Source organism: Neovison vison, chromosome 13 (assembly GCF_020171115.1).
Source record: "Neovison vison isolate M4711 chromosome 13, ASM_NN_V1, whole genome shotgun sequence".
NCBI lineage: Eukaryota > Metazoa > Chordata > Mammalia > Carnivora > Mustelidae > Neogale > Neogale vison.
In genome coordinates, this window is record NC_058103.1 from 150,755,140 (window position 1) to 150,771,053 (window position 15,914).

The window sequence follows — 15,914 nt, forward strand, 5'->3', positions numbered from 1 at the left end:
GCACACTGTCCCCACAGACACTCACGGGGGCATCAGCAACGCCAAGAAGAGAGGCCAGGCTCCAAAGTCATCACTGGTCCCTGGCTGTGGCGATGACCCGTGGTCACCCCGGCGAGTCTGAGGTCACCGAGGATCACAGAGCCGGGAACACTGCTGCCTCCCTCCCGGGCAGGTTAAACTCGTGGGAGAGATGGGCCCCGGACGTGATGTGCAACTCCGAGATCTGGAAAGACGGTGGAGTCACCCGCTCGCGTCCCGGCGAGGGTCCTCATCGTTCTGCCCACCTCGGCTGGGATCGTGACCCATGAAGAAGCCAGATGAAAATGCATAGGAGGGGAAGTCCCGGGTTCTTTTTCTAGGGATATGATTTGCACATGCAAGCAGAATGCTTGGCCTCGATGGACCAAAGGGGGGGAAAAAAAAACGACTTAGAAGACTTTGAAAATTGTGGTATCATCAGGGAATTGTTTTCTGTTAACGAACTCTCAATAAATAAAATCTCCCACTGCACGTGATCTCATCCTTCAGAAAGGCACGTGTATACAGCAGCAAGCTGTAGTCGCTGCAGAGTCGAGACCGAGGGAGAGACGGGCCTTCACGCTGCCCCGTGGTCAAGCCACGTGTGAAGTGCCCATGGTACCCGCCAGGCCTGTCTCCGAAGTGTCGCTAATGCAGACTGCGTTCAGAGAGGAGGGCCGGGGTGGCATAGGGTCCGGACGCTTATGCAAAGCATGGTCGGAAGTAGGGATGGTTCGTCTGTAAAGAAAAAGGTGATGAGGCACGAGAAGAATCTAATTCAGCCAACACTTGTGGAGGTTTTCTACCTGGCATCAGACCCTGCCGGAAATCCAGATGTGAACACGACGCCACCTTCGCCCGCGGGAGTCTACCTGGTCGTGGTTCCCAGGACGGACAGATGCCACCGGAACGACAACCAAGAATTAGGACCAACGAGAGAAAAGGGAAAGAGCTGAGCTTCACAATGGAAAATTGTTCTTCTTAGAAAGAGTCCACTGTCGTGATGTAGATAGGAACGTATTATCCACTCAGACGACACTTGAGACAGGAGGGGGTAGGCGGGAGCTGGGGCGAGACACGACCAGTCCTAGCAATACCGGACCTCTTACAAACGTCCGGAGACTACTGCTGTCCTTGTGTCTCTCATTTTGCTGTGGATGAGTGAGTGTTCCTGCACTGGGACCAGCGGACTCCCCCGGTCCTCGGGGCCCTTCCCCGGACCACCTGAGTGCCTGCTTCACCGGCTTCCCCAGCAAGGGGAGCGCGAGAGCCCGAAGTCCACTGAAGGGCACAGCACAGCTGACTACAGAAACGACCGTCCCCCTGACGTCTCTGGCTGTAGCACAAGGAGATGCAGCGTCCCGTGCGTGGGGAGACGGGAATGGACCCCGGGATCCGTTCTCCCAAGAAACCAGCAGATGCTCCCAACCTCACTCTTGTACCGCCCGAGTCTTCTGACCGGAGGCTGACCGAGACCCCCGTACTTTCAAGCCTGGTAAGAACCCATGGGGAGGGTGTTCCCAAGGACTTGTCTTACTTGCTGCCTCGTGGTCGCGGAGAACAAAACACGACAAGAGCCTCGTCGGGGATTAGGTGAGAAAGCTCCTCCTGAGAAGTGCCAAGCCCTCGGCCCTAGAGCAGCGGGTCAGGATAAGCGTCCGACGCCCTCACCCTATGCCCTCGGAGCAGGCTGGAGCCCCCTGCCATGATCGGTCGGGCTCCTGGAGGCCAAGAAGGCCTTTCCTGGGTGGAGCTAAAGCACTTCGCAGTGGCTCCGAAACACAGCAGACGATTTGTAAGGATTTTGACTCCCCATCACAAGGGAAAAGTGGTCCAAGTTTAAATGCTCACAAGTAAGACTCCATTCCATCGTTCCATGTTATTAAAACAGGGCATTGTGGCTCTTGAAAACCAAGTTCGGGAATGACAATAAACAGAGGAATGAGAAATAAAACTCAATTACACTAAAAAAAAAAAGTCAAATACGGGAAGACGGTGCTGCTGGACCATCTAAACATGTTGCCTTGTTACAGACGGACAAAATCACACCAGAGCAAACCACAACAGGAACCACTAACGGCAACAAATGAAGAGAGACAACCCTGGAAAAAAGTGTAATAATCAAAAGAAAGACACTGGAGCCTCCCCCTCAGCTGCCGAACAGCCCCACGGGCTAAGGGAAACCAGTCGCTCTCCCTAAACCTCCTTCTACTAATGTACCGAGTGACAATGACAGTATCTGTCCCACCTTTCTCCAAAAACTACTCTGAGGGACAGAGAAGGTGCCCTGAGGCATGACGCCCTGACAAAGGCAGAGGGTTGCCAGGTCTCAGATCTCTAAAGACCACCTCTGATCGGCTTCTGCGTTTCTTTCCATTTCTCTGCAGTCTTTTTTTTTTATTCACTTTGTCAGACTTCCACCCAAGCTCTGCACACACACGTGCTCATCCACTGTTCATAACAAATGCCACCACATACACGACCAGCATCTTCCCCCTTTTACTGGAGAAAAAACTGAGGCCCAGAGGAACCCACAGAGGCAGGAGTGGACCCCGGGGGCAGTCTGGCCACGTCATCCTTGCCCCTGCCCTCTGCACCTCCCGCCCACCGAAAGTTCCAGAGGTCAGCACACAGGCCCCTCAGCATCTCCCCCTTAACAGAATCCACAACGGGAAGGGCAGAGCAGGCACACACCCCCATCCCACTAGAAAAGAATCATTCTTTTTCTTCCTTTCAACTGATTTCCAAAGGTTTAGGAGACTTTTTTTTTTTTTTGGGGTCTTCAGAATGCTGTTAGACAAAAGTACAGAATTCCACGGGGAGGGGAGTCTCTCTCAGGGTATTCAAAGTCACCTTTTAAATGCAAATTGAAGGGGTGTTTTGTACTGTAAAAGATCTAGTAACAATGAAAGCTTGTACCCAGCATCTGGCCCAGCACCTGAGATCTACCAGGCACTTGAATTGCTGAAGGGTTGGAAATTCTAAAAATTTAAATTTCTCCTCGTGCTCAGATCCTGTGGTTCTAAGAAAAGAAACCCAAAAATTATTAAGTATAACAAGATCAATCTAGACTTTCCACCACGTGACCTTCTCAAAAGGGACAGCACGTTTCGGATGTGTATATAGACACACACAAACCTTAGGAACAATTTAAAATAAAAGACATTGAGGGGCGCCTGGGTGGCTCAGTGGGTTAAGTCTCTGCCTTCAGTCTCAGGTCATGATCTCAGGGTCCTGGGATCGAGCCCCGCATCGGGCTCTCTGCTCAGCGGGGGGCCTGCCTCCACCACTGCCCCCACCTGCCTCTCTGCCTGCTTGTGATCTCTCTGTCAAATAAATTAATAAAATATTTTTAAAAAATAAAATAAACATAAAAGAGAGACAGTGAAAAGCAATGAATCACGAACAGAAACATCAGTTCCGGTGTCTTCTCTTGGCGCCCAGCGCACGGTCTTGAGCACCTTCCGAGATGCTCAGCTCCCATCACCCCGGGGGCCACGAATGCAGAGAACATCGTCTGATTTTGGAACTGGAGCCCCAGGGTCAGGCTGCCTGGGTCCAAGCCCCTGCTCACCTCTTAATCATCTCTGTGTGGCCCTGGGCAAGTCACTCATCTCTCCTGGTCCTCAGTCTCCCAGTTTCTAAGACGGAAGTGACAAGAGTCCCTGCCTCGCAGGTGTGATGATCAGGATTACGTCCCGCGGGAAATGTGCTCGGCACAGAGGAGACGTCCGAGCCCACACTGACACCCACAGCAAACCTCCTGTTTGTGAACAGAGGAAACAGGGCTCGGACACAGTGCATAAGTCCCCCGGCCACACGGCCGTGTGTGTCAGTGCCCGATGAGGAGTCCCACCTCCCAGCTCCAGACCAGTGATCTTTCTCTCTTCTGACCGTACCCCATCATTCCAGATAAATGCGACACACCCCGGAGCTCCTGTCTCTCCCTTCCTCCATCCGTCCATCCTTCCTTCCGTCCATCCAGCCAGCCATCCATCCATCTTTACGACAATGATGTTGAAAACAACGGCCAAGACTCCAGTGTCTTTCCTTTGAATACTATCAGGTATGAAATCTACTTAATGTCTCCCTTAGATCTAGTCTCGCCCTGCAATCCGTACTCCCAGGACGGCAGACACCCAGCACAGCGCACCCAGGAAAGCCCGGGTCTGCCCCGCCGAGCCCGAGTGCCGAGGCGCGCAGCAGAGACATCCCGGAGACCGCACAGCTGGGGTGGGGTCTGCGCGCCCACCGTGCGAATTCTCCTTACAATGAAAGAGACCGAGAGCAGAGTAAGGACAGAGTGGGGGAGGGGCGGCTGCCTCAAGCGCGGCAGAATACTGGAAACCGTCGAAGGAGGGTGATGAGGGCACGGGGTTCACTTCAATATTTTATGTATCTGGTACATAACAGTAAAATTAAAAAAAAAAAAATTACAGCGAAGGAAAAAGCAAAGCTGGTGTGTCAGTCTCAAGGTCCCGAGGCAGGGACGGTCACGCACAGGCAGCCCGTGGGATTCCAGGTGCCCTGTCCCTCCAACTCCGCACTCCCGTCGTTATCAGCGGACAGGGAACACAAATTCCCCTAAGAACAGCGACCAGGTCTTACAAAAACACGTCAGAAAGCAGTGGCCCGCAGTGTGCGCGTGGGGACGGCAAGGCCACAGGCAGCTGCTGAACGCGCCCACACGCCCGCCCATAACCGCCCAGAAGGACAGACGGGCTCCGTCTCCTCTCCGCCCTCCCATCACCCTGCCTGGACCTGTCCCACCGTCGGGGGTCGCTCAGGAAAACAGCTGCGTCCCGCAGAAGGCAGGCCGGGCGTGCGGGGGACGGAGGGCTGCGGCAGCATCCCAGGCCCCCCCGACCCCCGGGCCAGGTTACTCACTCACACTCAGCACAGCAGAGAGGACCCCCCGCCCCCGCCAGCAGCTGGGATGCCCACGGCTCCCTGAGGCCTCCATTCCCGGGATCATAGGAGATGAGCGCCCCGAGTCTCGGAGCTGAGAAGAAGGCAACCTCGGGGCCCACAGCCCCTCCTCGTGATCTGCTCGTCCCACCAAGGGCCTTCCAAGCCCACGCAGGGCTCCGTGTGCGTCTGCGGAGAACCAGAGCAGGGCCCTGTCCTCAGGGCCAGACGCGGGCCCGACTAGCCAGGAGCTCTTACCGGCAGCGACGAGGGCCGTGGGAGCAGAGACCACGACCCGGGCTCACTAGCACGACGCTGCAGGGCCAGCGGGCCAGCGGGCACAGGAGGGACAGTCAACGGCGTGTGCGGATGGGAAGGCTGGCCCAGGAAGGGTGCAGGGAGCCCAGGCGTTTCCTCCTCGTGAACACACGGCGGCCCTTCCTGCTGACCAGCGCTGTCCAGAGAAGAGCGGAGGACCCACGAGGCCGCTCCTGAGAGACTCAGGGCCAAACCCTCCAACCGTGTTGTTAATGCATTACCTTTGCATTAATTACCAACGATGTTAATGCGTTACCTTTGCAGTTCGTGGTAAACGTGGAGACAAGGTGACAGGGCAAAGACCACAGAGGATGGGGCCACGGAAGGGGCAGGTGCTACAGAGACCCCCTCCGGTCCGCCTTTCGGCTCAGAGGGGAAGTCTGGGGAAAGAGACAGGCGGGAGCCAGCACACGAAGGAGACCGTGGTTGTCACCATGCCTGGTCCCACAAAGGCACTCAGGGTCCACTCCCACTGCCCACGTCCGGACGTGCTCGTCCCCACTGAGGGTCAGGCTTTCAGAAACTAGTCTCCGGACGCCAGGAGGCTTGCAGCACTGAAGGGACCCAGGGAGGATAGCAGGACACAGGAGTGGGCAGCACTTCTGTGGGGGACATCCCAAGGCTTGGGGTGAGATAGCCGCTCCCTGGGTGTCTTGGGAGAGTTCAAGGCGGGGGCAAATCTCCAGGTACAAAGCGTGACCTGGAAGCAGCACTCAGTACCCCTTGACACCTCAGTGCCATCCCCCAGGGACAGGGCTGTCACAGGGACATTGGACCCTCCCACACAGGGTGCCTGCAGGGGCCTGGGGCTTCCCGGGTGCTGGCTGAACAGGGGGGCTGGACAGGGGCAGGGTCCCCCCAGGCTGATGCCTGTTCCCTCAAGTTGGCTTTTGGTTTCGTGGTTTCCTTCTTGGAAGGGACAACTGCAAAATGTACCGCACCCTTGCTCTTGACGTCCAGGCTGTCACCTCCTCTGTGTGTCCCCTGGGGTGGGCATCTCAAAGGCGACAGAGACAAAGCGAGACTCCCTGCCTGCCTTCCCACTCGGGAGCCTCTCCAGCCCCCTGCCGCCTCTATGAGGAGTGACTCAGGCTTCCCGCTGCTCCAGCCCAAACCCCAGGACTCATCCTAGTCCCCCACTAACAAGTGCTCCCCGTTCGACTTGGCAAATACTGGAGACCAACCTCAAAAAGAACACCCCGGATCCCAGCACCTCCCAGCACCTCTGCCGCCACGCGATGGCCCACACCGCCACCGTCTCTAACCTACGGTCCTGCAGTGGATCCTCACCGGCCTTCCTTCCCCCTCCCCAGGGACACCGGCCTTCCACTTAGCACGGACACATCACCAAGAGCCACTGAAGCCTGCGACATCCTCTTACTTCTGTCCCCAAGGCTCGCATTCCAAGCCACATAAGCCCAACGCAGTGGCCTATGAGGCCAGCTAGGAGCCCCCCCACACCCGGTGACCCCGTCCGGGTTCCCACCGCCTCCACCGGGCACCTACTGGCCCTGCTCTAGCCACACCAACGTCTGGGATGCTCTGTGAACTCAGGACCTTTGTCCCCTGTCCCATCCTGCACGGAGCCACAGGGTTATCCCCTCACTGCTTTAGGCCCGATGTCATTTTCGGGACGAAGCCCACTGTCACCTTTCAAAGGCCCCGCACATGCCTACTTTCTTATTGCCACCGGCCGACTCTCTCCGACATGCTTCTCCTGTCTCAGTAACATTGGTCATTTTCTCCCCAAACACTGTTTACATAATTACTGGGATGACGGTTTTTCCTGGGCATGTGCCCCCTGTGAGGGAAAGCTTCAGCCAGCGGGGATTTTGTGTGTGTTTTGTTCAGGAAGCACGTCTGGCCCACGGCAGGCCCTTAATACACTTGTTAAACAAACAGACCCAACAGGATATGAGATTGAGTCAGAAAAGGATACTTCATAATCCGAAGGCCTGGCCGGGGAGCGTTGCTGGAAACGACCGGTATGAGGTGTGGCTGCAGATGGGGGCCGCAGACGGGCACCAGGGACGGGCACAGGGTGGTGGAGGGGAATGTCAGCCAGGGACGGGCCGGGCAGCCAGGAAGTAGGGATGAGGAACAGGACGCCAGGGAGGTCGGCCTGGGCGGGGCAGCCAAGGAAACCAGGATCCAGGTGTGCAAACTGACGTGGCTGGCCAGACGTGCGGACGGACAGGAGGACCCCGGAGAGGAGCCTGCAGCTCCGACCAGGAGACAAGGAAGTGAGACAAGGAAGCCTAGCGGGTCAGCCTGAGGCCGGACTTTGAGCTGCGGCACGGCTGGAGCCCCAGGCCGGCGAGCCCCTGCTGAGCTTCGGGGACAGAGGCAGAGACCCGAAACCCTCCCCAGTGAGAACACAGCCCGACCACCCTCCTTCCTTGCTTAGCACCGCGGTCATTCTGGGGTTTTCTTGATGTGTTCGTAGGAAAAACCGATGTCTTCCAATGAATCACACGACAGCATGCCCGTTTAAAACACGATGTCCTCCAGCCCTGCTATGTAACACAAACACGCACAGAGTTCCTTAGCATGTGAACGGCCCTTTCCTTCTGTACACATATGAAAACTAAAGTGATACCAACACCAGTGTGTACGGGTGCAACCGAGAACAGGGCATCCGTGAAATACCCCTGAGTTATTCATGACAATAGGGAGGAACCAAAAGACTCAAGTTAAAGCAGCACACACCCCTCCTGCAGCGTGAGGGACCTTTGCAGGCAAGGTCATTGTAGGGCACGTGGCTTGGTTCTGCCCGTCACGATCACTAAGAACAGTTTTGAGAAAGTTGGAATTCTCATTGGATTCCCGGCCATAGTAACAGAGAGGTGAGCCAGCAGCTAGAACTAACGTCCGGAAGCTCGCACCACGGATGTATCCTGAGTACAGGCTCGCCGGACATTCTCCCCCAAGCCTAGCGGCCCGGATTTCGTCTGAACCACCCAAAAACGTAAACCGGAGGAGGAAGCGAATAATCAGCACCAGGATTCCTCTGTGCCCTCCTTTGTACTTGAAAATTACAGCCGCGCTCTGTTAACGAGTAATCCGGAGGTTGAGCGCTGCCCGGTGATTCAGCAGATCGCTGACAGGCAGTCACCGACCCGGCTGAAGCTGAATGACCAAGGCTTTTTGGAAGGACGGTTTCCAGTTTCACCATGGTGCCTCGGTCCTCGAGTGCCCTGAAGGGAATCGATCGTGTGGAAGTTATCAATGAGCTCCATGGCGCGGAGCCTTGAAAACCCAACGGGACTCGGAGGCCCGAGGCATCATGGGAGCATTCATAGTTCAGGAGGAAGTGTGTGATTCAGGTCCCTGGGCCGACTTGAAGAAAAGGGAAGGGTAAGTATCTACTGAAGGTCATCGCGTTAGTCAGCAGCTACCAGCGCGTGTCCTGAGTGGTGGGCAGGGACTGGGTTTCACCTTCTCGTCCCCCCATCCCTGACGCGACGCCCCAGGAAGTCTCCTGCCAGACCGCACGGCCCGCGCCCGCGAGCGAGACCTGCAAAGGGCACGGAGGAGGGAGGCGGTGGGGGGCGTGGGATTACAGGTAGTTTCCTCTCCTTTTAAGTTCTCCTCCGGGCACATAAGCACCTTGGCAGATGAAGTGCCCCCCGATTTAAAACACCAGCGCACACTGCTTCCCAGGGCGAAACCAGGAGACGCGGAGGAGGGAATCCAGACGGCCTCTGCGCCGCAGCGACACACACAGCCTCCCCCGTCCGCGGCGTCCAGGTCCTGGCGCTCAGCCGCAGTCGGGACCAGTGATCCTCCTCCTGACACGTCCGGTCACCAGCAGCCCGACACCACGTCCCCACACTTCCCTCACCCGCTCACGCCGTCTCATCATGTCAGGAGGCTGAGCGCGGTGCTGCACAGTAGTCTGAGCACAAGAACACATCCGTGGCACCTTCATCACTGCGCCCTGCTCGGACGGTCCCACTGTATTACACGTCCTTGTTGCCCCCTCCCTTGGGGCCTCATTTACACGCTGATCACAGGTACGTGTGCCCGAGGAAAAGCCCAGCAGCGCAGGTTTGGTGCGATGTCTTGGAACAAACCTCCCACGGATAAGGGGGGGCAGGGGGGATGCCTGCACAACCGAGCCGTCTCTGCTGTTCTCTGCGCCCACACCCACCCAGCCAGGCCCGCCCCGGGGCTGCTCGGGTCCTTGGAGAGCAGGGAAGGACGCGGGATCCCTAATGGTCTTTCAGATCTAAGTGCCTGGCCGTCAGCGTGAGCTGAACATGTGCCAATGGCAGCTCGAATGTTAGTCACGATTGTGAACAAATAGCCCCCTTGCAGTGCTCCTGCCGCGTGGGGGGGCGCTGGGCTCACGCACCTCACATGGGGGCCGCCCCCACGAGCAGGACCGTCATGGCGGAATCTGAGGTCCACGCAGGTTAGGAGGCCTGCCCGAGGCCCAGCAGCTAAAAGCAACTCAGGCAGGATCTTGGGTTGGCTTGACTCCCAAACCCCTGCCCTTCGCCACAGAAGCACCAGAGGAAAGCTCAGACTCGCAGGAACGTCCCTGGCCAGGTCGCCCTTGAGACAACCTTGCTGTGTTGTTCTGACAGAAGGGCCAGGAATCAGTTCGGCTGTAAATCAGCCAAATGAAGAGATAGCTCACCAAGTCGTCTCCTACTGGAGACCTCTGGCTGGAGCGGTGCAGACGCCACATGGGCATGCTTGCCCCCGTGTCCCCCGCTGCCCCCAGCCAGATCCACGACCCCGGCCACCGGCCACCAGCTGCCAGCCATCCCAGGGGGTGGCCTGGGCTGCAGGGCAGGAGAGGTAAGGGCCAGGGAAGGGGAGGCCTGGTTCCCCATGGCCAGTCGCCACAGGAGCCCATACAGGTGGTCACAGAAAGACAGCGGTGTCACTGCCCTACTGACCTGCTTTAAGGAAGCAACTGTGGGCTGTTCTGCAAAGCCTATGCATTTCCGTCCGAGCGAGGCTCGTCGAGGCCAGAGCTCCGTGGACAAGCCTCGCCACCCCTGCAGCCAGAGCCCCCCACTAGCGCTGGGGGACTGGACGCACCAGGGCCAGCCCCTCCCCCAGGATGTGCCTTGTGCAAGGGGACACGAGGAACTGGAAGGAGGGCCGGAATTGGAACGAATTCCCTCGCCACAAAGATTCTGTGCTCATCTCACGTCTGTTAACTCAGTCTCTCGGGCACCCGATAACCATCAGTGGAGCGTCTGCCTTCAACTCAGGTCATCCCGGGTCCTGGGATCAAGCCCTGCATCGGGCTCTCTGTTTGGCAGGAAGCCTGCCTCTCTCTCTCCCCTTGCTTATGTTCCCTCTCTCACTGTGCCTCTCTGTCAAATAAATAAGTAAAATCTTTAAAAAAAATTTCAATCTCTTGGACAAATCAGGAAGCCTATTAGTTAAGGCAATCCTGAAAAAAAAAAGCCATTCGGATCGCCAGCTAATGATCTCCTAAGTGTCTCTGCGCTGAGAGTTTGGGTCCCTGCGAGCAAGGCCTCCTCAAGCGGAGATTCATCTCACCACGAGCTGAAGCAAAGTACCACGGGGAAAGCAGGTGTGCAGATGCCAGGCTCCAGGGGCTCCCGTGGGGTCCTCAGACAGGATAGAGGAGCAGAGGAGCCAACAGGGCAGGAGAGAAGAGAGCGTGCCGTCATCCTGGAAGTGACTTCTCCAGAAAGCAAAAAGGGAGAAAAGGCCACTTCCACCGGTGGGTCGGGCCCCAAGCCCAGGGCTCCACGCCCAGCCTCCAAGGGCCCTGGGACAAACACAAATGTGTCTGGAAGGCACGCTCACCCCTCCACACAGAAGCACGCATGATTCCTTCGGGTGGGTCACCCTTGGAACGGAAGCGTGGAGGAGCCATGAACATGGAGAAGGAGCCACGAACCATGGACCCAGAAGCTCAGAGTCCGCAGGGGCTGGAGAGGAATGCAGAGCCACAGAGACACCCCCCAATGGCTGGGCTCAGCACACACGTCCGAGAGGTGGGGGGCGCCCGGGAGACACTGTGCAGACCCCCAAAACACATTCATCCATGTCGGCTTCAGCGAACCGGCTCCAAGAGCTGCACTCTCTCGAGTGGGATATTCCGCACCGGCTGCCTTCAATTCCAAGCCAACACGCTGTTCCCTTCCTGGAAACACCACCGTGCCTGGCCCTGTGTCAACCACTCTCCATACCACATCCTGTTCCCTTCATCCCTCGGCCGTCAGACCCAGGTAGAAATCCTAAGTGGCCTTCCTTGAAGAGCACCGTTGTATTTCCTCTGAGAACACAGGGAGCAGACAAGTCAGGTCTGTAACTTCGCCTTCGCAGGGAAAGGAGCTTCCTCCCTCCCCCAGGAGAAACCCACCCTGAGAGTCAGAACACCATTCACAGCCAACAGACGGGGCCCACCCGAGAACACCTGCCACGGCCTTCCTGGGACTTACGAGTTGTCCAGTTACGGGTCCAACGAATCAGACACAGAACTTATGAAACAGCAGCACAGGGTTACATTTTCGGAAGGTTTCTAGAAGCTCTCTCTCTCCTCTCCACCATTGCCGTGTTATGGGCGGACCCTCACCACGTCTTCTCACAAGACCTCCAGGATCAGGAGATTCCTGACCAGGAAACCAAGCAGGACTGCCCCATTGCCCAGGGGATGCGGATGAGAACCGGCACTTGAATCGCAGACAGCTCCAAGGAGGCGGGCGAGGAGAACCGAGCCGGGTCCATACGGGACCGCACAGGAGCTGGCACACATATTTGCACACTCACTAGAGCCCCACAAGGGCCCCAGGTTCCTATCCCATCATTCTGCAACATCCCTACTCCGCTCCCTAAACAACCCCTACACAATGGACAGGTTTCACTGGGGGAAATGGTTTTTCTCTGTTCCTGTGCCTCCGCACTGGTGGGTTGGTTCAGTAATCCACGGGGGAGACCTTATGGCTGAAAAAAAAAAAAAAGTCTCCAAAATGAAGTCCGTCCTTTCACAAAATAGAAAAAGAAGGAAGCAGACAAGAGTTGGGGATTAGCGATGCTCCAGGGGGACGTGCCCTGGTGTCCACCAGGAGCACGTGCCGGCCGGGCTAATGGCTAACGGCTGCTGGTAAAGGGAATGAATGAGTGAACAACATACTGTCTTGGGTAACTTGCCTGTGGCACTGAGGCACCGAAAGTCATTTCTCTTTGTCTCTGCGTTTGCTTTCTCTGATCCGGTCCCTGTTTCTGTCACCGAATGCCTGGCCCTTCCAGTCTCTGCAACGCACAGAAGGTTGGGACAACTTCTGTGGACGGACCGCCCGGCAAGCTCCGGTGATAACGGAGCCCCAGATGCCGTCTCTCCTTTTCTAGATTGAAGTGTTCCCCCCAGAATTCTCGCCACCCACCTTCCACCTCGTTCTCCGGGTTGTGGGCTTGCAAATTGGCTCGATTCACACCTTCTCGAATCCCAGGGCCCACCGCGCCTTCTGCAGCTGCTCCCGTCCGAGAGGACCCCCAAGGACGTGCACTGAAGGGCTTAACCTGCCTGCTCCCACCGTAACCAACAGGCAGCTTGTCCCACGTGGAGCAAATTCACCACTTCCCCAGCTCAAGTTACCACGCTTGAAGGTACGTCCCGAGAAGGCTGCACTGCTCTTCAGCGCCCCCTCCACCGACATTTCCAGGGGAGTCCTACCCGTTCCCTCAAGGGCTCGTGTTCAGGACATGTTTACAGACGCAAGGCGCGTCCTCACCTTCAAGCTTTCACTGGGGCTCCGGCGCTCACTTGTAGAGAACCTCTCCCTGTTCCCACACCAGCTGCGGGGGACTAGATATTCCCGTCCCCGCCGGCAGAGTCCCATGCTGAGACCCAGCCCCCAGAGTGCCGGAACGGAGAGGCAGGTGGTCAGGTCCAGAGGATGGAACCTTTCCAGGGAGTTAGTGCCCTTAGAAAAGCAGCCCAAGAACGCCCCCGGGGTCCCTTCTGCCGAGTGCGGACGCCCTGAGAAGCCAGCAGTCCGCAGCCGGGAAGATGGTCCTCAGGCGACCCCAACTTCGCAGGTGTCCTGACATCAGACGCCCCGCCTCCGGAACCCTGAGGAACCCGACTCTGTTGTCCGAGGACCCCAAGGCTATGGCGCCTCCTTGAAGCAGCGGAGCGGACTGGAACGCGCTCACTTCTCCCAGCCTCAGCCCCTCACACCTGCTCCTATCCCACACCTTCTCTGACAGTTTTTTAAAATGCTTGAAATCATCCTCTACCAGCCGACAAGCAAAGAACACCCTTCTCGCCTTCGCGTTGTTTACTTCCTCCCCAAAGCTCCGTTGGGACTGCTTGGCCACTTGGCCACTCCTCACCGACAGGACCCGCTCCGTCCCCAGGCACGTGGGTAGCTGGCACCCGGGGCAGTGCCCGAGCAGGAAGTCCGCCCGGGGCTGCAGCAGACTGGGGGGGGGGGGGGCAGATGAGGAGGACAGCAAGGGAGGGCGGCTCTTACTCCGCGGCCCCAACAGAAGCTTCACTGTGCGCAGAACAAGCACATAATGGATACAAAGTGGCCGGGACCTCAGGCCGATACATTGTAGACCCTCCCTGATCCGGTCTGTACTCGAGACCACAGACAGCAGAATTCGGGAGGTGTGATAAGACCCAACTCTTGTTTGTAAGAATCCGACTTAGGAGAAACTAAATTTATCTCATTTGTGAACTTCTGGGCCGTCCCTACATGCAATTCATTAAACAAATACTTGATGCGTACCCATTATTTCAGGGCACTGCTGGGTACAGAGAAGACCCAGAGTCCCTGCCTCCAGGGAGCTTCAGTTTAGCGGGAAAGACCATCCAACAGCAGAACATAGTGAAAGAGCATGAAATGCGCCAGCCAAGGGGTCGGGTACCAGGTGCCAGGAGCACAGAGTGTCCAAATCTGCAGCCAGTCAGGACCAGGTGCTTCCGACGCCGCAGAAGGGCACGCGCCGGAGGCTAGAGGTGAAGGTGAGGAGGGAGGCGGGACACAGGCTCAGTACAGAGACAGCGCGCAGGACGGGGCAGGCTCTGCCATCTGGGCCATGAGCCGTGTGGTGACCAGGCGGTTGGAAGAGAGATCCCCAACGAAGACATGGAGGGAAGGAGGTGGAAAAGGGGGTCAGACCCAGCCACGCCATGGGTACCTGGCAGTGGATGACTCTCTGCCTTGGCAAGGACCTGAGCAAAGCTGCAAACAGGCAAAGAACAGGACACCTTGCACACAAGGCGAAGGCAGGAGAGCCAGAGAGAACATGAGTCGGGTGAAGGAAGGCAGTGAGGGGACAGCCGGGCTTCAGAATCGGGGGACTCCCGAGTCACTAGAGTAACTAACACAGAGAATGCACCTCCTGGAAGGTCTGACACACACGACTCCGTGGTGCAGTGGGCAGGGTGGAACCCGCGGCCTGGACACCTGCCGCCGGCCCACCATGAAAGAGCCTTCTCCGGGCCTCGGGCAGACCAGGTGGGCACCCAAGAGCAGAGTTCCGAAGTTAGGAAATACATTCTGTGGCCAGCAATCTGCATTTTTCTTCTTCTTTTTAAAAGAATAGACTATATTATGCCCTGCACACTGCCCGTGGAAAAAACAGTGGTTTGTGAAACATTTGCTTCGGCCACAGACATGTACAGAGGGATAGGACGTATACGTGATCAACGCGTGACCTGTATGTGTGACCGTGGGGTCACCTACCAGATGGCTGACGGTCTGCAAGTTTCTGCAAGTTCTAAGACGTTCATGATAGCCTTAAATTCTACCCCGCTTTACAGAGGCGTGAATCCGTCTAGATATGAATTCTGCTGTAAAATTAAAAAAATGGTAGGCACAATTCAGATCTATCATCAGTTGTGCCAAAATTGAATCGAACTGTTGATCCAGAGACAAACCCTGAGACTAAGTATGACAAGAGTCTCCAGGAAATGACGACACCGTGCCTACTCTGTAGCACAGCCACACCTGGACATCCAGGCCAAAGGGCCAGCCTCCTTCCTGTCTGACAGGCTTTCGTTCTCAGGTAGTTACGTACACACAGGAACAATGGTCTACAGAAATTCTCACATCTTGGAACTCAAAGTAGGATTTTGGCAGTTCATTTTTAAAAGATTTAATGCCAACCCTTATTCTTAACACCTTTATGAACAGTACATTGCCGCAATGTACTGATCGTGTAGGACACAGGGTTTTGAAACCCTTTACTAGAACAGGTGGCCTTCGACGGCCTGTGGCTCCTGACTCCGTAGATCTGTACATGATACGTCCTCATCTGCCCAAACTACTTTCGAGAAAGCATCCTCCCAATGAACTCCTTCAGGATTCCAAGAGAACACCGACAACAATATATATTAAATCCCAAATGCCCCCCCCTCCGGGGGGACGAGGCATTTTCCCCGAAAACACAAAGGGTAATTTGGGAGCACTCACGCTGGCGATCCGCGTAAGCCAAGCAAACACATTTTGGGCAAAACCACGTAAGTGCCCGTTGCCAGAATCGTGCCAACTGCACTTAACCTGAGGACTCCTTTAACGGGAGAGATCGGACGGCGTTACAGACGTGATCTCTGGTCTTTTCCCCTTCACTGCTCTGGGGTAGGTGGGGGAAAGTCACAAACACCCACAGGGAGCACAAACAGGTGGCGTGACTTGCACACTTGCCAGGCGTGTTCCTAAGAC

The 15,914-nt window shown here is 56.6% G+C and overlaps 1 protein-coding gene across 1 annotated transcript in view; it reads right to left on the bottom strand.

Moving 5' to 3' along the window:
• Window positions 1-15,914, bottom strand: part of ABHD17C (abhydrolase domain containing 17C, depalmitoylase) — a 43,781-nt gene that overhangs the window by 26,365 nt on the left and 1,502 nt on the right. The window lies entirely within an intron of this gene.